The sequence below is a fragment of the Epinephelus moara genome, chromosome 11 (genome assembly GCF_006386435.1).
Source record: "Epinephelus moara isolate mb chromosome 11, YSFRI_EMoa_1.0, whole genome shotgun sequence".
Lineage (NCBI taxonomy): Eukaryota > Metazoa > Chordata > Actinopteri > Perciformes > Serranidae > Epinephelus > Epinephelus moara.
In genome coordinates, this window is record NC_065516.1 from 3,359,265 (window position 1) to 3,383,169 (window position 23,905).

Genomic DNA, 23,905 nt, shown 5'->3' on the forward strand with positions numbered 1-23,905 from the left:
CACTATACTCTACCTGCTCAGGTTCACTGTACTCTACCTGCTCAGGTTCACTATACTCTACCTGCTCAGGTACACTGTACTCTTCCTGCTCAGGTTCACTATACTCTACCTGCTCAGGTTCACTATACTCTACCTGCAACACTATACTCTACCTGCTCAGGTACACTATACTCTACCTGCTCAGGTTCACTATACTCTACCTGCAACACTATACTCTACCTGCTCTGGTACACTATACTCTACCTGCTCAGGTACACTATACTCTACCTGCTCAGGTTCACTATACTTTACCTGCAACACTATACTCTACCTGCTCAGGTACACTATACTCTACCTGCTCTGGTACACTGTACTCTACCTGCTCTGGTACACTGTACTCTACCTGCTCAGGTACACTGTACTCTACCTGCTCAAGTACACTGTACGCTCTAGTGTAGAATCACCTTAAAATAAAAATTGTTGTGTTTTCATGACCTCAGAATGAGCCATTTATATCTACATAGAGAGCAAGTCCTTGACCAGAGATTGCCATGTTGCACCACCATGTTTCTACAGTAGCCCAGAATGGGCAAACTAAACATTGGCTCTTGATAGGGACATTGATGTTTTTGCATCAGCCAATGTAGTAAACAGCCCCTCCACAACGAGCAGTGTCGAAAAAACAGATTTCCTAAATGTGAAACTTCTTTGTTTAGTGTTTTTACTGGTTTAAATCACCTGGTGTGTTTGTTTGAGAGGAAGAGACCTCTGTGGATAATTCAGCTCCCAAACCTACTGAACAATTAACATTGAAGGAATTCTAACCAGGAGAAGTTTCGGCTGGTTGCAATCTGCAACCCTCACTGCTAGATGCCACTAAATCCCCCTAAATCTTACACACTGTTCCTTTCAGATTATTATGGCAAATGTTTGTTTAAATGCAGTTTTACTATGAGTTGGAGGAGAAATCAGCATCAACTTGATGATTTCAAAGCCCTATGGTACAATGTTCAGTTTGTTTGTTCTCTTTTTTTGACGCCCCTTTAATTTTGTCCACATTATGAGCTTCAAAAAATCCTTAACACACACACACACACACACACACACACACACACACACACACACACACACACACACACACCTAAATTAAAAGCAAAACCTGCTGCTGCATCAGAAGCTGTTGACTAGTGTTTACGTGTCCATTATTTGCACCTCTACAGAGAAGTGTTTTAATTTCCCAACATGTCCTCTAAAGGTTTGGAGTAAACATGAGTCGAACACAAGGCTCTGACTGCTGCGAGCGCTGTGATGAGATCCAGAGGTGATGTCTCCCTGGTTGAAATCTACAGTGGACAGTAATTACAGGCGAAGGCAGAGGGAGAGTGCTGGACGTGAACGCCTCTTCTGTTATTAATGAAAGCTAATGAAGGCTGCAGCTCTGATCTCCCCTCCTCCCTCCAACCCTCACTTCTACAGGAAGAGGCAGCTGGGTTAAACAAGACTACAGGCGGACTTCCAACACTAATATGTGTGTGTGTGTGTGTGTGTCTCATTACTAAATCAGGGAAGTTTCCTGATTAGATAGACGAACACAAACTGCTTTTCAGAAGGGTTAGGGGTGGAAGAAACTAAAAATAATTTAAGGCATTTCAAAGAACAGAGATGTGCAGGAATGACAGAAAACAAACCAATGAAAATTCAGTTTAGTGTTTGATATACGTCATATGAAACAAGGTCAAAGTGATGTAAGTCAAGGATTTAAAGTTAAAATAGTAACCTAACAAAGTAGTCACACGAGTCTGATTTGGTCTTCTTGGTCTTCTCTTCTTCTGCTGTGATTTTTTAAAACACTTCCTTCATATTAGTCAAGATGTTTAATTTATGATGAATTTCAGTCCAGTCACTTGAGGAAATTGTTGGCAATAGGTAGTCATCTCAAGCCCCTTTTACACTGCCAGATTTTCCGCGAATGTTGGGCCGTTTTGCCGGCAAGCTGCGAGCGTTTAGACACACAGAGCTGGATTGGCGAGTTGATCCAAGGTGCCAAATTTTCTGCCTCGCAGGGTAGTCATATTGGCAGAACCCTTCTAGTTTAAACAGACCGAGGCGGCCTTCCAAGGGGCTGTTGAAGACTTGTGGGAGGAGCTGTTGATGACGCCGCACGTGCGAGCCACTGGTGGTGGATAAACAGGAAACAGCTGATAGCAGGAATTAGCGAGCAGCTAGTAGCAAGAGGNTTATACTGCCAATGCTGAAAAAAGACTGATTGGGCTTTCCTGCAAATTTGCACAATTCCTGTTTAAAAAGGGCTAATGTTTCCTGCAGCTTTTTAGCCCCCAAATCTGTGTGTCTTGTAGCAACATGTCACTGTGTTTCCAGCATTTTTTAAGCCCCCAAACATAGGTGTCTTATAGTGACCCTTCACTGTTTTTCCTGCCGCATTTTAGGACTCATATGTGGCTGTTTATTAGTGACCCATCGCTGTCTTTCCAGTGGGGACAGTGCCACGACAAGGAGATTATTTTAGCTAAAATTGTTATTTTTCTAACAAAAACCAAGTGGTTTTTGTGCCTATACATAACCACATGTTAACCACAGCACTGTTGAAACATAATGAGGTGTTACATTTCAATGTCTCTGTTACATAATAATGTAAAAACATGCGCATAGTTTGCAGAGACATACAATGCCAACATTTTTTCTGTCAGTTGGGGTGGTAAATGGTAAATATGCAGATCCCCAGTGGTAATATTGCAAAAAATGATCAGTAATCATCAACTTTGTTTTGGTTTCATGTTTCTACTAAACATAACATATAAAATCTGAATAATTTGAAACATTGCAACTGTTAGCAATCTAGTAGCTAACTCTGAACATGCTAACATTAGAATGCTAAATGTAACATACAAAGTCTATTTACACGCTTAAAGTAATCAAAGGAAAAGTATGCATGACGTTTTCCTTCTATCAGATGCTTTTGGATTAATATTACTGCTGCATTCATGTGTATGTTGCATTTTCCTTCTGTAGATGTTTAAGACGTTGCTCATACCAACTCTTTTATATACTGTTAGGTAGTTTAAAGGGATATTTTGCAGATTTTCAACCAGCTTTGTATCAATACAATGTGAGTCGTATGTGAACTGAAGTGAAGTTCCCTCCATCTAACCAGTGCCCAAATCTCCCTGCTTATTTTCAGTGGCTTTCAGAATGTTGCTCAAACTACTACGTCTGCAATTTTTGTATGTCTGCCATCATGGACACAAAGAGTATAAAAGCAGATTAAAAGAAACTCAAACTCAGATAAAACTCAGATCAAATGGTAAAATTAGGCAGTGCTGATCAAATGCGAACCAAGATTCTGTTACTGCGATACCTATTTCTCACCTAAAAAATGCAGTGCATTCTGGTAGTTTCTACCTCTTGAGCTAAAAGGAATACTGCAGCCTTTTGTTTCTGTTTTCACGTAGCACCATCTTTAGTGAGTACGCAAAAACTATATATAATAAATGCAATTTTTCAAGCTATGAGTTGATGAAAAGTCCGCTAGCTGCTAGGCTAAGTTATGCAACATAAAAGGTGTTTAAGCTAATATGCTTAGGTGTTTAAGCTAATAACAAATGACTTGCAAAAAACAACTGACATCTCTATGAAGCTTGTCAGTTTTTAATGAGCTGAATTTTATACTTTTGCTAAATAATCCATGTTTTATGGCTGTTGGGCAGAGTTAGTAGTCTTTAAAACAGATAGAGCTGAAGTTTTAGGAAAAAGATGATAGTTTGGGTTAAAATAAAAAGATTTCTTCCAGTAAGGGCTCTCTGTCAGAAAGCCCTGATGGTTAACTGACCCCATGTTTTGTTTTGTGTGTGTCACAGGAGGCAATTTAAAGTAAACTCCACTGCACTTCAGTGGTTAGTTATTTACATTTTTTATGCGTGGCTTTTTATCTTTCATGACCAAAAGTAAGAAAGAAAGAGGTGGCAGCTTCTTCTGTAACAGACTGTGTTAGATGGGCAGATGATACCCAGCAAGCAATAGTCGTGATTTAAACGTATTGGCTATATTTAGCTCCAATTTAGTCTAGCTACACGTAACCCAAATCTAGCCGATTTAATTTTGAAATTGATTAAATGTAATTTTTGCCATTGCAGATGGCGTGCGGTATGATATTCAATCATGTATGGAGAGTCAACAGTAATTAAAATATGTTTATCTCCATTTGTTGGACATGGTCTCTACATAGCCGTATAATTGATGACGTCTACACTTTGGCTATGGTTAGACGTCAACCAAATTTTCACACTCAGCCGTGATTTAGCCTAGATGTCAGGTCTTCATGTAGACGGCTATTAGACGTTTTTTAAACCAAAAAATGCTTGCTGGGTATTGTCTTATATCATTCACAGGCCCCTAAATCGCCTCGAATCGAAATCCTATCGTAGCAGACTTTGTAATATTGGTAAATATCGTATCGTCCAAAGAATCCATATAATATTGTATCATGAAAACGCTGGTGATTTACACCCCTACTTTCTACTGCATAGACAGCCCAGGTTTATGAAGATACCATCTTTCCAGCTGTGAACTATTTCTTTAAGAAGTAGGATTAGGACACAACACAAAGAGGAACACTTCATCCTTCAGTTTATCACAAACATTCAACATCAACACATCTGATGAGAGATGCATGGTTTTTACTGGACAGGAGGGGTATAAAAAACTGTCATCTGAAAGGTAGCTAAGGCTGTCAGACAAATGTAGTGCAGTAAAAAGTACAACATTTACCTCTGAGATGTAAACAAGAAGTATAATGATGAATAAAAAGGAAATGCTCAAGTCAAGTAAAAATACCTCAAATTTAATCCACTGCTCATAATTATTATTATTATTTATTGCCGTTTCTTGTATTTTTGTACTTTCTTTTGCATGCCTAGTTTTTAAGTTTTTAAGTTTAAATTTTGAAATTTTTAATCTGACTCTTTCTCCTTGACTGCTGTAACACTGGAATTTCTCAACTGTGGGTTCAATAAAGGTGTATCTTATCTCTTATCTTAAGTACATTACTTGAGTAAATGTACTGTATGTTACATTTCACCACTGCTTGTTGGATAATTGTAATCTACCAAACTGGCTACAGAGATTCTCACTATACATTAAGAAAACACTATAATGTGCTACAATAGACTTCATGATGAATAGCAAATAATCATTGTTTTTTTGTTCATTGCTGTAACATGCAATGCAATTGAAGCAAACCTCAAACCCCTCCATTACTGTGAGGATGTCTTTCTGCAGATGTGTGTGTCCCTGACCCTTTCCAGGACTCTAACTTTGTCACCATAAACATTATGAATCATCACCACAGATGTTCCCTTCAGTCCAGTTGCTGTAGCCTTTGATTTGGACCTCCTCCAGCGTCTCTGCTCCACATCAAAGCATCCGCTCATTTTGACTAGATTTGCATTTTTTCTGCCAATTAAAAGCAGAGGTCGGGTTTGTTTACATCTGCTGCGCTGGCTTCATTTTCCTCAGTGTGACATTAAACACCAAATAAAGCTGAAATCCCAGGAAACCGTCGTAAATGTGTCTTTATGCAGCGGGAGGGAGGTTAGACACATAAAATATTAATTCAGAAATAAATATAAATACTGATGTTGTTGCATGTGCACCAGCAATGTGCACACCTAATGTTTGCAGTGACATTCAGAGAATTTTGGAAACTTTTGTGTCAGATCTTTTTCAATTGCCAGTCAATGTTTCATTCAGTAGTATGGATAAATGTCAGTTTATTCAACATGTAACTGACATCCTGCTGCTGTGTTTTGTGTTTGTTTTCTGTCTATATTGTCTTGTTACAAGGTGCTGTGTATTTCCTGCTTTTCATTTTATTTTTATTGTGTCATATTTTTTTAAATTAGAAATACTGCTTCTAAAGAACATGGTTAAACATGTTGGTATTGACTTTAAACTTTTTAGTTACACCCACCCGCAACTCTCAGGGTTCCCACACATTTTTACCAATGAATTTTCGAACCCTTTAACAAAACTTTCTTATAACATATGGCTTTATTTGCAGTCATTTATATGTGTAGTTCTATACAGTGATCGAGCTGTATATTATTAAACACACATTTCCATTTTCAGATAAACAAACTGCTTGCATTGCTAACTTTACTCGCTCATTAGAAATTCCCACCACCAACTAGCTGTATATACCAACAGACCAGAATGGCACATACGAGTATTTCACAGGCCCCTCCCCTTTTTGGGGGACAGAAAACCAAAAAGTCCTGTAGATATCAATGCAATGTGAAACATGTTTGCGTTATGATTTCTACAAATTTATATGCATTCATTTGCAATACCGTCACATCCTGTCATGTCCCGTCATATCCTGTAAGTCTTCCCCCGTCCACGTAGATCTATGACCCAACAGAGTGGCTGGATATTGATTATCTGCATCCAGATCATGATACCTTGTAATTCCATCAAATATGTGTATTTGATTGGATTACCAGGTGTTGTTAGGTTGTAAAGTGTTGTCTGTAAATAACCAACCTGTTAACAGCCAACTCTTTGATCTGATTAAAGTCCGATGCCACTCTTTTGTGTGACTGTAACAGCAGCAGCCTGTTTGGTCAGAGAATGGACCCACTGGTCCATGTGGGTTCAGTATTGTTGCTGTTATGAGATGTGATGGTTGGTCTGTGTGGAATTCCCCCCCTCCCAGAGGAGACGGCTGGTTTTTTTGTAGGGACCGAATGCCATTTTTTAACATTCGGACCTTTGGCAGAATTTATAACGAATATTCGAATATTCGTTCACGGTGGGCACGGTTTTACGCCAGGTTTTACGCCAGGCTCGGCTCCTTTCAAAGACTCCTTGCGAAGCACTCCTCCGGGGGTTTTTCGGACCTAATTGTATTGCGGAGTTTTGCACAGCAGTGACCGGATCTTTGCTCTCAAACCACAAAAAAATGTGATGGCACAACAGTCTTCTTCAGTACATTATTCTGTGCTTTCTTTTGATTTTCACATTGGCTAGTCATCCTGTTTAATTTGTCTTCTGATTAAATCGGAACCGTTGAAACAAGTTGTAGGAAGCCTCTGCAAGTAATTGGTTGCTGGCAGACACTCTGTGCTGCAATAAAATGGTTAATCAGCAGTGCCGTGCACTGTAGAGCCGATGCGCTGCTGGTTCTGCCGGCCTGAATAGAATATAATGTCTATAGCCTTACTGTTGTGTACAGCCTTTATAGACTGAGCTGAGTAGTGATGCGCGGGTCGACCCGTAACCCGCGGGACCCGCAAATGGACCTGCGGGTCGGGCAGCAGTGATCGTCTGTTAAATCGGTCTGTAAATGATATTTTGACATTATTGGCTATTACTGTCATGGCATCCGAAGGTACTGATGCGTTGAGCAGGTGACAGTCCGCGGTCGTTTTCAAAACACACTTGTGTCACGCACTCCAAAAGAAACTTGTTGAAACTTTAAACAATAATTTATTGTACAAAACGGGGGAAACAAACGTTGACAAAAACGGTTCCATAATTCATATTAAATTCAAAAGATAACGAAAAAACAGCTACAAGTTAGAGGGAATAGTGATAAAGTGGTAAAACTTGGCATTGATCCACAGCCTCAGACGGATGCGCTCAAGCGTGCCGTGCGCACAAGCTCCGTTGGTAGGCTATACTATATTTTCACATTTTTAACAATGCAATTTAAAAGTTTAGATTTTTATTGATAACCTACATTTAGCAACAACAAAAAGACTACATTTAGCACCAAAAAAATATGTAAAAAAAAATAAATAATAATAATTTTAAAAAAAGTAAATAAAAAAACTAATATCGAATACCAAATTTTCATAAGGAATACCTACCCATAGAAACGAATATTCGAATATCCAAATATTTGGGTACAGCCCTAGTATTTTGTGGTGGCATGTCATTGCATCTCACCAGTTAAGGAGCTAAAATTTGTGAGATCTCCTGGGTGTTGTATTTCCATCACAACAATCAGAACTGGAGCCAATAAATTCCAGTAATTGTAAGCTTTCCCACTATATCCAAAAGCCAGATGTCATTGTGTGTTAGCGGGTTCTTTGTGCAGTGTAAATGGGGCTCTAGAGTGAGTTAAGTTGATCTACATTTTTCCAACAGGTAAGTGTAAGTATGAAGTAAAAAGACGGTATAATTAGGTTCAATGGTAGGTTTACAGATTTGTAAAATCAAAAATGTGGACTTCTACACAGAAGAGCATGACTCATTTTGACGAAAAGAAATAATTATATGCATAGATGAAATTAGATAAAATGTGTGTTCTTTTAAGCTAAGCTAATATTTGGAAAATTAAATTTAAGTAATTTTCAGACTTTTTATGGTGCTACAGACACCCTGATTGAAAACACAAAGTGTGCCTGCCACACATGCACACCACTGATGTAAACACACACACAGGCAGCACATTAGAGTAATGAATTTAGATAGAGAACACAGAGAACAGAGCAGAAATCAATGTGATGTTCAACACGGTGAAACATCACAACAACACACACAAACACACACACCTGTCCACCTACTTCAGTGTGTGGAACGAATGGTGCAGAAGAGTTTGCTGATCCGGAGCGGAGCACTGGAACAGAGAAGATGGATGGCTGGGTGGATGTATGGATGGATGGATGGATGGGTTGGTTGGCGATCAGGTTCAGGTCACAGGCTGATGTGTCCCAGACAGATTCTTCCGCCAGTCTGAACACTGGAGGAAGCAATCGATGGGGGGGGACGTCGGAGGCCTTGATCCACCAGGCAGAAAGGAGACAGGAGAAAACTCAATCTGCAGCTCGCAGCGGTGATTCAAAGAGAGAAACTACCGACAAACAACAAACTAACTCCTGTCAACACTTTCTGGAACTATTTCTCACTTCATCCAGTCAGGTTTTCAACAGTTTGCTGAAGGCCCACAGAAAACAGATATTATTATATACTAGAGCTGCAACAGTACATTGATCGACAGAAACAAAATCACCAACTGTTTTGATCATCGATTAATCTTTAAAGTAATTTTTCATGCATAATGGCAGAAAATGATATTTTCAGCCTCTCAAACATGAGATTTCCTAGGTTTCTCTGTTTCGCATCATGTTAAACAGAACATTTTTAGGTTTTGAACAAAACAAGACATTTAAAGACCTTTGACTTTGAGAAACTGGTATGGAAATTTTTCATTATTTTCTGACATTTTATAGACCAAACTATTAATCTATTAATCAAGAAAATAATTGGAAGATGAATAACTAATGAAAATAACCATTACTTGCAGCCCTATTCTGTGTTATATTTCAACTTAAACAGGAAAAATCTGCAGAAACTCCCTTTACACCTCTATAATAATCACAGGTACATCAGCAGAGAAGAAGTTCTGCTTTCAAAGATCGACTTTCACTATCTAACAATCAGACTTCAAACAGACGTCTTTATTTATCTGTTACACCAAGCTCTGTAGTTCAAGATTCAGGATTCACTTTATTTTCCCACACTGTAGGGAATTTGGATTGGGCTTCTACCTGCACTGCATCAATAAAAATATTGCACATACATTAAAGACAAGAGTAAATTTAGGAACCTTTTTTGATTGTACTTTAAGTTTTACAATCAACAGGGACCACAATTTTTTTTAAAAGTTTGCAGTGCTTGTATCTAATCAGGAAATTAGATTATTATAATAGAAACAAGAACATTTTAAAGACTGTTCACAGAAGTCTTGTTAAAAGTGTTTTAACTTAAAATATGTGCACTTGGTGTGGGCACCTGCAGGAACAAAGATAGACTGTGCAGAATTACAAACATGGCCAGTAAAATTATTGGAACAGAACGGAAAACAACTGTAAAGCTGGAGCTGGAGTTGGTGTTCTTTGGAGGTGCTGCAGCACCAAGAACATTTTCAAAAAGTATTTTATATTAAATGCAATAACTTTGCTAAATTTGTAACCACTCTTCACACCATGTCAGTAATTGTTGTCTCGACTGTGCATGTTGTGTTATGTAGTGTGATTTAACAATGATGTGTTTTAACTGCCCAATGAAGCCAAAGGCAAATTTCCATATTTGTGGACAATAACAATTATTACTATTACTATTATTATTATTATTATTATTATGCTTATTATTCATTCATTCATTTTCTGTAACTGCTGGTCTCAACGGGGCTGAAGTTGATGTCAGCTGACATTGGGTGAGAGGCGAGTTTCACCCTGGACAGGTCGCCAGACGATCACAGGGCTGACATATAGAGACAGACAACCATTCACGCTCACATTCACACCTACGTGGAAATTTAGAGTCACCTATTAACCTGCATGTCTTTGGACAATTTAAAAAAAAAACGTCTATGGCTTATATTTAGGGATGTACTAATTGTGAAATTCGAGGCCGATACCAATGATTAAAATGACAATTTGGCCAAAATTAATGTGTTTTTTTAGGGCTGTCAATTTAACGCGTTAATTAGATTAATTAATTACACTGCAAATTAACGCGTTATAAAAATTAACGCAATTAATTCTGAGATTCTGAGTGGCAATTCAATGCGCGAGCATTTTAAATTTGGCCCATTGAATGACCCGTAGGCTACTTGGCAGTGGCACGTCACGGTAGCACTAGCACCGAGGAACTTGTCCGGACGTGTTCGTCACTTCCCACCTGCGTCGCTAGTCAAAGCAGGGTGACAACAGACACGGACGTGACTCAGGGGAGCGAGGCGAGCACATCGTTGCTAGGGCCTTTGAACGGCAAGTTTATTTATAAAAAGGACGAAGACGGGACTATCAACAAGAACGCGGTGATTTGTAGCTTTTGTAAAAAAGAATTCTCCTATCACCGAAACTGCTCCAGCTTGACTTATCATTTAAACGCTAAACACGTCGGGACAAGTTCCACGGTTACCGGTGCTAGTCAGGGTGCTAGTGCTACCGTGAGCACACTTCGCCAACCCACGCTTGCCGAATTTGGTAAACGAATGAGCAAAGCCACCACAGAAAAACTGACAAACTCAATCGCTAAGTGGGTTGCTGCTGATTGCAGGACTATTTCAATCGTGAAGGACGAGGGCCCAAAGGAGGCGTTTCAGATAGCGTCATCTGACCCAAATTTCCAGCTACCTTTGAGAACTACGGTGATGAAAAGAATCCACCAGCTGTACGGTGATGAAAGGAACACAAAAGAAGAAATGTTAGCAGGGACCTGCCATGTCGCCCTAACGGGCGATCACTGGACGTCGGTGAGCAATCATAACTACTTGGGAGTCACAGCACACCTAATCGATAGTGAGTGGAAACTAAAGTCTTTTGCTTTAACCGTGAGCAAAACGGTGACCCGGCATTATGCCGATGCATGCGCCGAGCAGTTCGATGCTGTGACAAAGGAATGGGAAATAGAAAACAAAGTGACAATGATCGGAACCGATAGTGCAAGAAACATGGTCGCAGCAGCACGCCAGCTGCCTTTCGAGCACATCCCATGTGCTGCACATATGCTGCAAAGAACCATCACAGTCTGCCTTGAGGACAGCAGCTTTGACACCACCCTGTCAAAGTGCCGCAAAATAGTAGGGCACTTCAAGCACAGCCCTGCCAGTACAGAAGAACTGCACCAGCAGCAGACTGCCCTCGGACAAGCCAGAGAGCCCCTGGTTCAAGACGTATCCACAAGGTGAGACTGTTTACTACCTATCGGGCTAATTGATTCTGAATAGTTTTCTTGCTCCTGATGAAGGTGTGTGTGTATGTGTGTGTGTGGTTCAGTGCAACTACTGTATGTACAACATACTGCTCAAAACTTACAGTCCCCTNCACAGCCCTGCCAGTACAGAAGAACTGCACCAGCAGCAGACTGCCCTCGGACAAGCCAGAGAGCCCCTGGTTCAAGACGTATCCACAAGGTGAGACTGTTTACTACCTATTGGGGTAATTGATTCTGAATAGTTTTCTTGCTCCTGATGAAGGGGTGTGTGTGTGTGTGTGTGGTTCAGTGCAACTACTGTATGTACAACATGCTGCTCAAAACTTACAGTCCCCTGCGGGACTAATGCAGTTTTTGTTTTATTTTATTGAAAGATGGAATTCGACGCTCTCGATGATCTCACGGTACCTGCGGAACCAGGAGGCTGTGAATGCCACTTTGGCCAGACAGAAGTACAACCTGGCCGCACTGACCAACCTAGAGTGTAACAAACTACAGAAGCTGGAGGTCGTTCTTGAACCCTGCAAGTATGTCCCGCTCGCTCCCTCCCTCCCTCACTCACTCACTCACTCACTCACTCACTCACTCACATACACACATACACACGTCAATAATGATGTGAGTTCATTATTGCCATATTTTTGTTCCACTGCAGATATGTGACTGAGCTGCTTGGAGGGGACACCTATGTCTCATGTTCTGTGGTGCTCCCCGCACTCTGCCATCTCAACCGTGTCATGAATCCCACTGATGAGGATCCGGGCTACATGATAAAGTTCAAGGCCACCTTTTCAAAGGACCTAGACACACGCATGGCCACCATCAACAACAGATGGCTGAAGGTGGCTACAGCCCTTGACCCGCGATTCAAGGACTTGAAGAGCATACACAAGAATGAGAGGAATGAGGTATGTGTGTGACTGAGAAGACCAGTGTTCTGCAAGTGCTTTGGTTAGAAAGTCCTATGCAACAAATTAATTTTCCCTCTTTTAAGGTGTGGACCTGGATTGAGGAGATGCTGCGAGGATCAGAAGCGGGACCTGCTGCTCCTCAACCCACAGAGGACGAGCCAGCAGCAAAGAAGAGCCTCCTCCTGCTGTGTTCTTCAGACTCCGACTCAGACAAGGAGGAGCTGGGGCCTCTAGCCACTACAAAGCTGAGCCGTGCATTGGAATGCATGAGTGTCCACTGGAGTGGTGGGCAGCTCACGCAGGAGCCTATGGACAGCTGTCCTCTCTTGCTCGCAAATACCTGGCTACTCCTGCTACGTCTGTGCCATGTGAGAGACTCTTTTCACTTGCAGATAACATCATACAAAAGAAGAGGGCAGCCTTACACTCAGACAATGTAAACAAGCTTGTTTGTCTGAGCAACTGGCTCAAGAAGGCATAAAGTTGTCTGTTGTCAGATCCTCTAACGTTAGCTTGGGGTGAGTTTTTGATTTGAGGAGTTGATACTGTAACCCTCTTTTGGGTTTGAGTTGTTATGCCCCAGATACTGTAGCTTTTGATTTTTGGTAAACAATGTCATGTTCTCCTGACTTACCTGCTGTGTCAGCAGCAAATGTGGCCTAAGTGATAGGCCTAAAAGAAATGCCTGTTGGCTCCTTGTTCTTGATTTTGCCTTATTTAGAGGCGTGTTATACTTCTACTATTCATTTTGAATTGCCGTATTTAGTCAGCTTTAGTACTCATTTTGAATTGAGAGTCTGCTTAAGTGCCTATTTGAGACTCAGCCTTATTTTATTTCTGAATTGTATTTATTTAAGTGTATTTGTATTGCATTTTTGAATAATGCACCTGGCCTAATTGGTTTGCTGGGATGTGCTTGATCATTTTCTTTTAAATTTCATTTATGAAACGCACTTCACCAATAAAAATGTGGATTTCAAATCTTCTCTTCTTAGTGTATTCAATTGATTAGTCATGCAATACAATTTTGTAATGTCCTAGAATTCGAATTATTTATTTGGGTACCTTTAGCAGATATGAGATTAAAATGCGATTAATTAGATTAATTAATTACAAATCCTGTAAATTAATTAGATTAATTAATTACAGGATTTGTAATTAATTAGATTAATTAATTACAAATCCTGTAATTAATTAGATTAATTTTTTTAATCGCCTGACAGCCCCAGTTTTTTTTTTTTTGTTTGTTTGTTTGTTTTGTCTTATTTTTTTTAGCTCTCATTTATTCCCCATTTCAAGCCAGGAAAACAAAGGAATACAAAATAACTGAACTGTTTTTTAAAGCCATACAGTCCTTCATTACACAACCTTTGAACAAGCACAAATTTAATCATACATATTTATGAAATAACCTTTAATGTCACCTTCTTTGACATGAAAAACATGTTTAAAATAATAACTGCATCAAAAGCTTTTTACTATATATGTCATAACTTCCTCTCTAATATCTATTTTATATTGCTGTGAAAACATCAACAAATTTCTCCTTCAAACAGCTGTATTTTTTTAAGTTGTCTCCGAAATATACATTTTACAAGATAACATTGAACACATCATGAGAACATTGTAATTTACCTTCACCCAATAATCATTTTTACTAAATAGACCTTGAACACATCATCATGTAACTCAATGTAACCTCCATTAGCTGTTATTTCTGGCTGCTAGCTGCTAACAGCTAATGTTAACTTGCTCTACTCCTGCTGATGTCAACAGTTTTGTTATTCACAATGTAGCATTATCAGGGAAACAATAGGGCGTGTCCTCTGATGCACTGATAATGACTTTACTGTGTCCTTTCATTCCGATGGTGTCACTGGGAAGATCTCTGTTCTGCCCAAACACATCTTCTATTGTCCTGCTTTTTAGCATGCAAAATTGATGTGACACAACAGAAAAACATCGGCCACTGCCATCAGTCAATGTCGCATTATTTGCTGATGACAGTCAACAAGGCAAATATCGACCGATACTGATGTTCGGCTGACCTAATAGTCAGACTTTACATTAATGTGCCACAAAAGAAATTTTTAACTATCTTAAGTGATAGCCTACAACTTTTTTTTAAACTAAAAAAAACACTGACTGACTGGCTTTTTTTAAAACTGTCAGCTCTGTTAACTCCAACAGAAAATGATTCCTTTCCGGACTAATTCAACGGCTACAAGGCACATCTACACCTGCATAAAGGCTTGACAGAAAATGAGTCTTAAATGGAATTTGGCCATTCTGACAATATCAGGGAGGGACACCTCACAGCTCAGATTTAAAAGACAAAAACATTTCTTCTCTGTTGCAAAGATTTAAGTCTCATTTTAAGTCATCTACATTGCCAAAAACTTTCAGGGAAATCTTCCCACTCAGATTCCAACATCTCAAAACACACACGTCTGCTTTCAGTCTGAGTGTTTGATAGTGAAGAGTCAGTTGTGACGCTGGATTGAGAGACTGGATAAAAAGCATTTAGCAGCTCAGTGTGAACAGTGACACTGACAGCAGCGTCTGTTGATCTGCAGGATTCAGACTGAAAGCTCCGGTGAGACGGAGAGGGTTCGTCCAGTCAGCTGGGACTGAAGGAAAATCCTCCTTTATTGATCCGTCGCTCCTGGAGAGCCGTCCATCAGTCAGCCGGCTCTGCAGAGACACACAGCGCTGTACCTCTATAACTGTGGGGACTCTCATTGACATAATCCATTCCCGAATACACACACAGGCCTTCAGTCAGCAGCTAAGACTGTTTGACAGCTCTGTGTCTGAACGCAACTGCAGTATTTTTACACCAGGAACTGTGTGTTTCACAGTTTATCTATTGTTATGAGGTTCATGGGTTGTGAACTAAAATTTTACAAACCTGAACAAAAAAAAACAGGAACATCTCCATTGTAGTCCTATATTACTTTCCATACTGAAGAAGACGTGTTTACACCTTTTACAATGTGGAGAGAGAGACCGCTCGTGACGGATAGGAACTTGGCCAACACTCCGAGTTTGCATAAAGCTGTGGCAGAAAAATAATTTGGCAAGTGATTGTTTGAGTGTTTCTATGGTAGCAAACTGAACAATTTCGGATTTTGGACTGTTGGTCAGACAAAACAGGGCATTTTAAGTGGGTCTTTATTTAATATTCAGACATTCATAAAGACCTTAAAATTAATTGATTACTTTAGAAAATAACAATGACAATATTTACTAGTTATAGCCCTATTTGTGGGGAAAAAGGCTGGATTGGTGCATCCCTAGTCCTCACTTCCCAAAAATAACCTCAAGATCCAACTCAGACTGGGCCTCACAAAGATAGATGTACAACAGATCACACACACACACACACACACACACACACACACACACACACACACACACACACACANTAGATGGCATTGCTCTGGCCTCTAGCACTACCGTAAGAAACCTCGGAGTAACATTTGATCAAGATTTGTCTTTTAATTCTCATTTAAAACAAACCTCGGGGGTTCCAGTAATGGCGGCTTGCTGAGAAGACGTGCACGCTTCGGCTCCGCTATCTTTCTGTAAAATTCTGGACAATACTCGTTATATAAGACATTGAACGACGTCTTAGGACAGCTGTGATGCCTCTCTCGCAAAGGAAAAACACTAAAAACGACAGCAAGCCGACTCAGTCGAAGTTATCCAACTTCACTTCTAAGCTGAGCCCTGAAGCTAACCATGACGTTAGCGAGGCTAATACAAGCACATGCGAGGCAATGGAGGAGAAAAATAGCGAGCCGACTGAGAAGACAATGACGGCCGAAGCGGGCTCAGACGCAATACTGGCTGCAATTGCAAATTTGAAATCTGATTTTTCCTCCAAACTTGATGGTATTTTGTCAGCAATAGAGAATGTGAAGAAAGATGTTAATGAGTGTGCCAAACGGGTCGGTGAGGCGGAGGTCCGGGTATCTGCAGCAGAGGACAGCATCACCAGTCTGCAGGCGAGCGTTCAGGCCCTTGAAAATAAAAAAAAGGATCTCGAGGAAAAAGTGCTGGATTTGGAGGCCAGATCACGACGATCTAACTTGAGACTGGTTAATCTACCCGAAGGCACGGAGGGAGAGGACGCGTGCGCCTTCTTGGAAAACTGGCTGCCGGAGGCTCTGAACTTGGCACCGTTACGCACCGCTCTGATACTGGAGAGAGCGCATCGGGTCGGCCAGAAGAGCACCGCTGCACCAAGGACTCTTATCATGCAGTTCTTAAATTACAAGGATAAAGCGACCGTGATAAGAGCCGCCAGGGCAAAGAGACAGATACTATTCAAGAACCACCAGGTGAGATTGTACGAGGACCTCGCAACCGGTGTACACAAAAACAAAAAGAGTTTGATGCCGTGAGACAGCAGCTTAGAGCCATGGGGATCCGATACGGCATGATTCCTCCCGCACGGCTGCTGGTGACACACAATGGACAGTCTCGCATTTTTAACCAGCCAGCTGAAGCAGAGAACTTTGTAAGGACTCTGAGAGCAGAAAGTAGACCTGGGTAAGATAATGTAGTCACCCTCACATTGTAGTGTATTGATATGGGTGGACAATCACTGAGCCTTAAGTTAAGTTAAGTAACTAAAAAAAAAAGAGGGTAAATAATTTGCTTATTAGATTTGACATATGTTGGCACAGAGGCTCACAGCCAATATTAATACTGTAGCCTAATTTTCTGAACGTATATAATAACTTGTTTTCTGTTTTTTATAGCGGGGTGGGGTAAGAGGAAACGTGTTCAGGCACAGTCGGTTGATCCTCACCTTTGTGTGGAACAGCCTTTAGCTGTTAGATAGGTACCAATATATATAGGGGGAGGGAGGTGGGTAACAAAGTTCAAAGTTTTAAGTTAAAGGGGGTATATTGTTCAGTGTTCATTATTATGGATGTAGTTTTTAACGTCCAGGTGTTTTTTGTTTTGTGTTTCTCTGTCTTTAAATTATTTGAATGTACTGAGAAGCCCATGCAATGTTATACGTTATGTCTGGTGGACTAAGAATTAAAATGTCTTCTTGGAACTGCAGAGGACTACAGAAACTGAAAAAGGTCAAACAGGTAATGGCTAGGGTGAAATCTATACACCCTGATATCATGCTACTTCAGGAAACCCACCTGTTATCTAGTCAAGAGGCGAAGATTAGGAGGAGGTGGCAGGGCAGTATATATTCAGCACCCTTTACTTCTCAGGCAAGAGGGGTTATGATTTTGATTCATAAATCCATACCATTTCATGTGACAAGGGTTATTAAAGACAAGACTGGGAGGTACATTATTCTACAGGGCACACTTATTACGGAAAAAATAAACCTGATAAATATATATGCTCCAAACATTGATGATCAAAAGTTTTTTCACAATCTCTTTCTTACAATTTCATCTCTGGCTGGTAGCTATATTATAGCAGGGGATTTTAACTGCACATTGAACCCAGAATTGGATAGAAGCTCAGGTATCGATAACTCTCATACTAAAAGTAGACAAACTATTCAACACTTTATGGAGGAACTTAATCTGACAGATATTTGGAGGGATATGAATCCCAAGGGTTTAAAATACTCCTGTTACTCAAATACACATAAATCATACTCACGTATCGATTACTTTTTAGTTTCTGCCAATTTGAGACACAAAATAAAGGACTGTCACTATGATAGCATCTTAATATCTGACCATGCACCAAACTCATTAATATATGAAGATTTAAGACTAAGGAGAGACCCCCCTAGGTGGAGATTTAAACAAAAATGGCTCCTAGACTCAGAATTTATATCTTTCATAGATAACCAAATTAATATCTTTTTTGAAACCAATAAAGATGAAACACCATCCTCTTCAAGGTGGGAAGCCTTTAAGGCCTACATAAGAGGTCAGATAATTAGCTTTACGAGTTATAAGGCAAAACAAACTTATCAGAAAACAAAAAAGTTGGAAGCAGAGATTGAACTGCTTGAGGGGGAATACTATCAAACGTTATGTCCAAACATCCATCGAAAACTTCTGCTACTAAGAACACAGTATAACGAACTTTCTGCCTCTAAAGCAGCCTCACATCTTTTGCGTCTTAAGCAGGCATTTTATGATCAGGGGGAAAAGCCTGGGAAACTATTAGCCTGGCGCCTGAGACAATTACAAAATGAGAAAAACATTACCTCAGTTGAAAATAGTGATGGACAGATTATTGTTGATCCTCTAGAAATAAATGAAACTTTTAAGATCTTTTTTGAAAAATTATACAGCTCAGACATAACGCATATGGGACAAGAGCAAAATCTCTTCTTAGATACCCTCCAAATACCTAACATTTCCGGATTAATAAGTGTAGATCTTGGGGCAGCTATAACTAAGGAGGAAATATCTATAGCAATAGATCATTTGAAAACAGGCAAAACCCCAGGCCCAGATGGGCTGCCGACAGAAATTTATAAAAAATTTAAAGATAAATTGCTGTCCCCTCTTTTCGACATGTTCTGGGATTCATTTGAAAAGGGAATCCTCCCTGTTTCATTAAGAGGAGCTCTGATAACTTTACTGCCCAAACCTGGTAAACCTTGCAACAAATGTGAAAACCTAAGACCAATTAGCCTTCTTAATGTGGATTTAAAGATACTTTGCAAAATCTTGGCTCGAAGGCTGGAAAGAATTTTACCAAACATAATTGCTTGCGACCAGAATGGGTTTATTGTAGGTAGACAGGGATTTCATAATGTGAGACGAGTGTTGGATATTCTTCATAATCGGGAAGAAAAACAAGATACTGCTTTGCTATCATTGGATGCCGAAAAGGCCTTTGATAGAGTTGAGTGGCCCTATTTATTTGAAATATTAAAAAGATTTGGCTGTGGGGATAATTTCTGTCGGTGGGTTAAACTTTTATATAATGAACCGTATGCTGAAATAGTAACAAATGGAGTTATATCTAAATCATTTAAAATCAAACGGGGATGTAGGCAGGGGTGCCCTTTGTCCCCCTTATTATTTATTCTAGCAATTGAACCGTTTGCCATTGCGGTGCGGTCTCATAAAAACATAACTGGTTTGTCAGTAGGCCAACAGGAACACAGAATTGCTTTGTTTGCTGATGACGTCATTCTCTTCTTTGAAAAACTGAAAAATTCTATTCCAGCCTTGTTAGATCTAATAAACATATTTGGAAGGATATCGGGATATAAAGTAAACAAAGACAAATCTTCATTAATGTTACTTAACTCGGAAGAAAGGAATAATGCCGGAAACTCTTTCCCATTCAAAACGGTAGACTGTTTTACATATTTGGGGATTAGGATAGTACCATGTATAAGAGACATTGTTGGGGTTAATTACACCCCCATGATAGACTCAATTACTTCCTCTATAGATAGATGGAACTCCTTGCCCTTATCGCTTGTAGCAAGAATTAATGTTCTTAAATTAAATATAATGCCCAAACTTCTGTATTTGTTCCAGAACATCCCATTGCCACCTCCTATTAATTTATTCCCACTCCTAAAGAAAATTTTTGTACGTTTTTTGTGGAATAATAGACGACCGAGGCTACGTTTATCACTCTTGTACCTACCGTATGATCGAGGAGGCCTCAGGTGCCCCAATCCACTTTGGTATTATTGGGCAGCTCAACTGAAGACTATGATGCATTATTTTACAGATAAGTCCCTCCCACCTTGGATGAATATTGAAAACTGCTCAGTCCCTCTCCCTCTCCCTCAGTACATATACTCAGCAAAAGTCGAAATGCTGAAAAAAAAGACAAAAAATCCTATAGTCAGAAATATGATTATAATTTGGTATCAGGTTAAGAAGTATTTAGGTGAATCCTCCTCTCTGTCACGCTTCAGCCCGATATGGGGTAACCAATTTTTCCCTCCAGGCAGAGCAGACCCTGGTTTTAGGAAGTGGGCCGAAAAAGGTTTGAAGACAATAGGGGATCTCATGGGATCAGATGGTGGGATTTTGATGTCATTTGAGGAGTTGATTGCCAGGTATGACATTCCAAACAAACATCAATTTAAATATCTACAGGTGAGAAACTTTATTAGATCATCTCAAAACCAGTGTTTGTCGATCCCCCCGTTGTCCACTTTGGAAACGGAAATGAAAAAAGATTGCTTTGGAAAGGGAATTATCTCCAAACTATATAACATGTTAGCAGAGGGTTCCTCTGAGTCTTCTTTACGGAAACTTAACGCCTGGAGGGAAGATTTACAGGAGGACTTGCCCTCCGAGGACTGGGAAAAAGCGTGTGCTGAAGCACAAACACAAACTACCAATACTCGCCTCAAAGTACTGCAATATAATTGGCTAATGAGGACATATGTGACGCCAGAAAAGCTTAATAAGTATAATGATGCCATCCCAGACCTGTGTTTCAGGTGTGGAGAGGAGAAGGGGACGTTCTTCCACTGTATCTGGGAATGCAATAAAGTCCAACAGTTCTGGTGGGAGATTAAACAAGCTTTAGAGACTATACTAGGTATAAAATTAGTTCTTGACCCTAAACTATTTATTCTAGGTTTATATCCTGATAGACATCATATGTCTAGAAAAATAATGACTGCCCTGGATTTATGTTTACTACTTGCAAAAAGAGTCATGGCACTTTCATGGAGGAGTACCAGTAAACCAAAATTCATTAACTGGATTAAGGAAATATCCACAACTTTACCTATGGAGAAGATTACTTACATCATAAAGGGGAAACTATCACTATTTCAAAACATTTGGGGTCCTTTTATGGAATATATGGAGAGTGTGGATTTAAGTAATGTGGGGAATGAAGCGGACGAGGCGTAGTTTTCGGTAGTCCTTTGCAGTGTCCTAAAATAATTTCTTTTCTTTTGATACTTAATTTCTTTATTCTGTGTGAACAGAGTCTGAGTTTGTATTTTTGAACCATGCACAATAGTGAAATAATTTGGGCTAACTCTTGATAATACAGAGAAACCTTTGTTGTTCTGGTTGTTGTTGTTTTTTTATACTTGTACTTTCATCTAAGTGTTGCTCTATGTTATCTCACAACCTGACTTGCAAAGAAGGACGATTTGAATGCTGGACAATAATTTAGCTGCTCCTGACGTCCCCTTTGATGTGAGAGCGCTCTTATCTCTGTATATTTATGTACTTTGGAAGCATTTTGAAAACTCAATAAAGATAATGTTGGGGAAAAAAAAAAAAGAAATGCAGTGTTGACATTTAAATCAAACGTCTGGAATTATTTGGATTTTTTAACACAGAAGGAGAGGATGTGGAGATGACACGAGATTTGCAAGCAGTATCATATGAGAGTAAAATACTCTGGTAATACTATGAACATGAGGGCTCACCTCACACTCCACCATCCAGAGGTATGTAGCGTTAGCCACTGATGGCCAAGCTAACCCTAAACCAACTCCGCTGAAAAATCAACCGACACTGGAAACACTTAGCTTGACAAAACTACCATCCAACTCAGAGAAAGCTATGAAAATAACACAGTCCATCACCTACTTCATGTTCAAAGATCAACAACAGCGTTGTTTGAAACAAAGGCTTTTGTTTCATGCTAAAAACACTGGAACCCTGGTATGTGACTCCGTCCCGATGTCTTTTCACCAAGCTCTACAGAGAAGTGAAGCATGAAGCGGAGGAATCTTTGAGAACAGCAGGAAGGGTGGCATTCACTTGTGTTGCGTGGACTTCAAGGTCAGTGGAATTATATGTGATGATAATAGCATATTATCTCACAGAGAACTGGCGACTGCTGTCTCACGTCCTCCAAACTAGAGCCGTACACGAAAGTCACATTGGAGCAAACCAGAGATGGGGGACTCGAGTCACATGACTTGACTCGAGTCAGACTCGAGTCACAAATATGATGACTTGAGACTTGCTTGACTAACGCTGATAAAAGACTCTGACTTTGTATTCATGACTTGAGACTTGACTTTGACTTGAGACAGATGACTTGAAAGGACTTGGCTTTAATTCAATATTAAAGGCACGCTAAGCACCGTTGGGCGTCACTTCTGTTTACGTTCAACAATGTTATCAAACACAACGGAGCTAGCTCGCCCCTACCCCCTCCTCCCCTCGTCTTCCGTGACTCTGTCATGAACGAGCGATAGCTGCTAGTTACCCTGGATTTAGACACCTGTTCAAGGGATAGTGCACCCAACATTATCATGCATTCAGCCTTTGTATTTTGTTGTTTTCCTATTAAATGTGTTATTTAAAATTTTCACTGCGCTGCTAAATTTCTTTCTGTGCTCCTAAATTTTTTCAGTTAGGAGCACATGTGCTCCTAATGAAAAAGGTTAGCGCAGAGCCCTGTTTGAACTCTGTTTTTAGCCTCATTGTCGTCTGTAGCTCTCACTGCCTCTCTGGGCAGAGACTTGTTGTGTGACTTTCCCCCATGTCTGGAGCAAACATTGCAGACCTCATGCAAAATGCAGCACAAGAATGGGGGATTGTGGTTGTAACAAACAACGCTTCAAACATGGGTGTTGCCATTTAGTTAGGTGGATACCTGCATGTGAAGCATTTCACTCACATGCTTTATCTGGCCTTGCAGAGGGCACTGAATCTACTAACAGTTCAGTGTGTCAGGTGTCTGCAGCATTTATGACTGGTTTTATGACGGTGTTGGTCAGTCTGTCTGCTTTGCATCACATTTTGCTGCAGTAAAAATCACTGAAGTCAGATGAACAGACTGATAACTTTATCTTATGAGGTAGAACTGATGTTGACAAAGGTTTTCCTTTGGAGAAATAATTTATAACTGGAAAAAAAGGAAACAAATTGCCATATATTTTATCACAATACTCAGCATATTGCGATATCCAGTGCTTAATTTGAGCCGGAACATACTGGAACGCGTACCAGGATCTTTTCAGAAAAGGCCCTGGTGCGTTCCGGAACTAATTTGCATGGGTCTAGAACTTTTCGCATCTAAAAACTACATACAGTACTGGCTGATGTCACTAGTGTCGCAGGGTATACTGGTAATGGTAGACCGCTGTACTAAAACTCCACAGTAGCCTACAGTTCAAAGCCAATCGCAAGACGGTGAGTGTCCATGCGCCGTCCCGGCGCGCGCTGGTCAATAACGGCACGCGCCGGCCACCTGGCACTCAATATGCTGCTGTAGTGGTTTGTTTTCCAGGCATGTGAGTATCTTTGAGCAGTGAAAGTTATTATTTATTTATTTTTACTTGTAGGCAGTGATTTGTTTTCCACAGAGCTCTA

General features: G+C 40.1%; 2 protein-coding genes across 4 annotated transcripts in view; one reads left to right on the top strand and one right to left on the bottom strand.

Annotated features, from left to right (window-relative positions):
- The window catches only part of nrn1a (neuritin 1a), a 544,743-nt gene that overhangs the window by 191,523 nt on the left and 329,315 nt on the right, over positions 1 to 23,905 (top strand). The window lies entirely within an intron of this gene.
- The window catches only part of fars2 (phenylalanyl-tRNA synthetase 2, mitochondrial), a 223,771-nt gene that overhangs the window by 189,154 nt on the left and 10,712 nt on the right, over positions 1 to 23,905 (bottom strand). For 2 of the 3 annotated variants that reach the window (XM_050056505.1, XM_050056507.1), the window contains exon 2: positions 8,565 to 8,777. The gene's annotated coding sequence lies outside the window, so the exon portion shown is untranslated. Of the gene's footprint in view, positions 1 to 8,552; positions 8,778 to 23,905 lie in introns of all 3 variants that reach the window. The other variant, XM_050056506.1, reaches the window with a different exon arrangement.